Source organism: Mus caroli, chromosome 1, assembly GCF_900094665.2.
Source record: "Mus caroli chromosome 1, CAROLI_EIJ_v1.1, whole genome shotgun sequence".
In the NCBI taxonomy this organism is placed as follows: domain Eukaryota; kingdom Metazoa; phylum Chordata; class Mammalia; order Rodentia; family Muridae; genus Mus; species Mus caroli.
The window spans coordinates 105711626-105715629 of record NC_034570.1 but is presented as its reverse complement, the minus strand read 5'-3'; the positions used below and the strand labels follow the sequence as shown (position 1 = coordinate 105715629).

The 4004-nt window shown below is 42.4% G+C and overlaps 1 pseudogene; it reads left to right on the top strand.

The window, feature by feature from the left end:
• The first annotated feature begins 3426 nt into the window (after positions 1-3426).
• LOC110295934 lies at positions 3427-4004 on the top strand (annotated as a pseudogene).

The window sequence follows — 4004 nt, the reverse complement described above, 5'->3', positions numbered from 1 at the left end:
GTGTGCGTGGGTTTGTGTGTGTGTGTGTGTGTGTGTGTGTGTGTGTGTGTGTGTATGCATGTGTGCTAGGTGGTTGTGGAGGTCAAAGGTATCAGAGTCCCCTGGAACAGGAATTATAGGCAGTTGTGGACCATCTGACATTGGTGTTAGGAACAGAACTCAGGTTATCAGAAAGATTAGTACATCTTTCTATTCATAAGGTTGATTCTTCAAACCCATGTCACTCTGTCAGTACAGGAGCTCTCACAGGAATTATATGGAAATCAGTGCTATAAACAATAGACCTGAGTACCTCAGGCAATGCCTCTGAATGACTAAGGTTGAGAGTGTCCTATGCTATTGCTGTTCTTCAGGATGGCTCAGATTGGAGGCCAAAATGCTAATAGGTGTGCCATAAAGTGAGGTCAGTGAACGCCAGCTCCATTAATTTGGGTCTACACTGTCCTCAAGTGATCCATTAACATCTGACTAGAAATTTTTCAACACTGGATGTGGTGGTGTATATCTTCAATCTCAACACTTAGAAAGCAGACACAGACTGAATGATATCCCAGAGATTTTGGCAACCTATTCTCATAAAGGATTTGAGGCCAGCCAGAACTTTTTAAGTCTGTTAATATGCTTGGCCATTATTACAATTTAAGTGTCATAGCCTGATGAGAGCTCTAGATTATTTTGGAATGACTCCACAATGAGACCCTGTGTGGTATAAGAATTAATGTGATGGGATCTAGAATCACCATGGAAGGGAGCAATAGTGTCAACCACCCAGAGCCTCCAGAGCTCCCAGAGACTGGACCACCAATCAAAGATTACACATGTAGGGCCCCATAGCTCTTACCACATATGTGGCAGAGGATAGCCTTGTTGGCATCAGTGGAAGGAGAGCCCCTTGGGCCTAAGGGTTCTCGATGTCCCAGTTTAGGGGAATTTTAGGGTGGGAAGATAGAGTGTGAGTGGGTGGGGGAGCACCCTTATAGAGGCATGGGGAGGGAGGAGAGGATAGGGGGTTTCTGAAGGAGATACCTAGAAAAGGGAACACATTTGAAATGCAAGTAAAATATCCAATAAAAAGAAAAGGAATGCAGAAAGAAAAAAAAAGGAAAGAAAGAAAGAGAGAGAGAGAGAGGAAGGAAGGAAGGAAAAGGAAGAAAGGAAAAAAAATAGATTCACCATGGAAGCAAATACCTTGGTACAAAATAAAATTGTTTTTAGATAGGATTAGTTGAGGAATGTAAACTGACCCTGAACCTGATTCACATAATCCTCTAAGCTTCCTGACTCTGCTTTCTGACTGTGGGCAGAGTGTGACTAGCTGTCTCACATTCCTGCTGCCATGATTTCTAAATCATGGTGGGATGTATCTTCCAACTGTGAGACAAAATAAACCCTTCCTTTGTGAAACTCCTATCAGATATCTTGACACAGCAATGAGACAACCTGTCTCTAAACAACTAGGGTGTCTTTCTACTACTTCCAAGGCTCTGAATTTGTGTGTGTGTGTGTGTGTGTGTGTGTGTGTGTGTGTGTGTGTGTGTGTGTGTGTGGCCAGAGTTCATTTTTGGGCTTTGTTCCTCAGGTGCCATCCTCTTTACTTTTTGAGACAGGGTCTTTCATGGTCCTGAAACTCACAATTTCAGCTAGGCTTTCAGGTCAGTGAACCTTGGGTATCTTCTTATCTCTGCTTCCTGGAGCTGTATATGCCCTGTCTGGCTTTTTCTTCAATCTTAGGATTCTAACTCAGGTTTTAATGCTTGATTGGTAAGGACTTTACTGTCTGGGCTATCTCCTCAGCCTCCAGGTTTCTTTGTTAGTTAGTTTTTGTATTTCTGTGACCACATATCTCACAGAAACAGCAAAATGAAGGCATTGCATATTTGGGATCATTGATTCAGAAGATTCAGTCCTAAGTTCCTTGATCCAATGGGCTTGGGCACAGCAGAGGAGGGCTGTTCCCTTCATAGCTGAGTAGGGAGCAGCAAAGGTGAATGCTGGCACCCTGGGAGCTTCCTTCTTTTCTCCTTTCATTGTAGTTAACTCCCACCCCCACCCTGGGATGGTGCTGCCCACATTCAGGGCACATCTTTCTGCTTTATTTAATCCTCCGAGGAGATGTTCTCAGACAAATCTTTCCAGCCTCCTTGGGGACTCTAGGTGCAATCAAATACAGTGAAAGTTAAACATTGCAATATATAGTCTCACACTGCTGAGGGGGTGTAAATGGGAATATTTATGCCACAGAAACTGGCAAACATACAGATTTGGGGAATTTTCTACTATCATTACTTAGAAGGCAAATGTGAGATCAATGGACTCCTTTATCTGTTCTTTCAAATGTGCATTGATTTCCTCTCCTTTATCTGCTCTTCACCAAGGTGTGGGGAATAAGTTGTTTTCTTCCCTCTCCAGTCTCAAAAGCCCATTTGTAAAATGCTATTATCCCACCACTTTTGGGGTACCTACTACGAATGTGTGCCTTTCTATATTCTGTTGTTAATTTTGAACTGGCAAAGAGCTAAATGTAGGCAGGATCTTGGTATTGTTATTTCTATGTCTCATCACTGTTTTCTTAATTTGTAAATACTTGTTACTTCTCACCTACTTAAGGCAATCTAGAAATATATCAAATTTTCTCTGATAAAGGTCTGGTCACTAATAGCTGGGCAGTAATTAGAAGGCAGGTTATTCTGGGCAAAGAGAGGGAGGCTGGGAGATGAAATGTGATGGGGGAAATTCACCAACAGACATGTGCTGTCAATTGTCCAGTTGCCCTGTGTGTAACAGCCTTCCTGGGATGTCTTCAGGCTGGGTTGTCTTCAGAGGAGCAGAGAAGCTGTTGATCTGTCATGGCAGAAGGCACTGGCCAGAAAGGGAGTAGAATTTTTGGCAGGGGGGCTTAAGGGGTGATAGATCCTGAGTCCACTGAACTCCCCAGGACTCACAGTGGCTGTAGGCCTTCAGGAGAGTCTTAACCAGTTGCATGCATGCAAGTAGAACTCTTGGGATGCTTTCATGCTGTAGTGTCTTCACAGGAGCAGGAAAGCTAGCAATTTGCCCCAGTGGAAGATACTTGCTAGAAGTGGGCATTAGTCTTTCAAAGGGAATGAAATGGTATCACTTTCTGTACCTGATGTGAAACATATGAACATTTTATTGAGTCTTCTGAAATGGCTAGTAAGAAACTTGGTGTTTGATTCAAGAAAATGGCCATGAATTTACATGATTCCGACCCTGAACTCATGTGATTCCTAGAAGTGATTAGCAGCAGTTTCTGATTAGTTACTTTTCCTATGTTTGTGACAAAATGCCTAACAAGAAGCAACTTAAGGGACCCAGTGATTGGCAGAGGCAAGGCAGTCTTGGACCAGGAATATCTAAAGTCGTTGCAGTGTGGCATTGGCTAAAAGTTTATGATTAAACAATGGGGGAATTTGTGAAACCAGATAAACCAAAAGATAAAGCTAGAAGAAACCCTGCTAAAAAGCCTAAAAACCCAAAAACTCTGGAAAAGAGTGGCAAGTTAGGGACAAATGTTCTGCTGTTTGGTCAGAAGGCTGCTGTATTTACTGAACTAACACTATTTCAGTTGATTTCAAGGGAGAAAACTCTGTTGTGGTTTATACTGGATATGAATACAGAGTAAAATCTGTCTGATATACTTTCTCCAACATGTGAAGTAACTACTAATATAGAAGGAAACACTCAGAATGAAAATAAAAACAAGTTTCCTCCAGATCTATTGGAAGTAAAACCCAGAAGTTCAAAGCTTCTCCTCAGAAATCATTTCTCCTTCCATCACTCAATATACCAAGGTCAGGGTTGGGAACAGAAAATCCAGGTATAAGATTCAATGGCACACCACTGACACAACCTCCACACCCCTTGTCTTGTTGGTTGCTTCCTTTCCCTTTGGGACCACCTATAAATCCTCCACTACCTCCCACATCTCCAGATTGTATCTATGTGATGCTGATGCACCTGGAAGTGCATTAATCTCGGTTTAA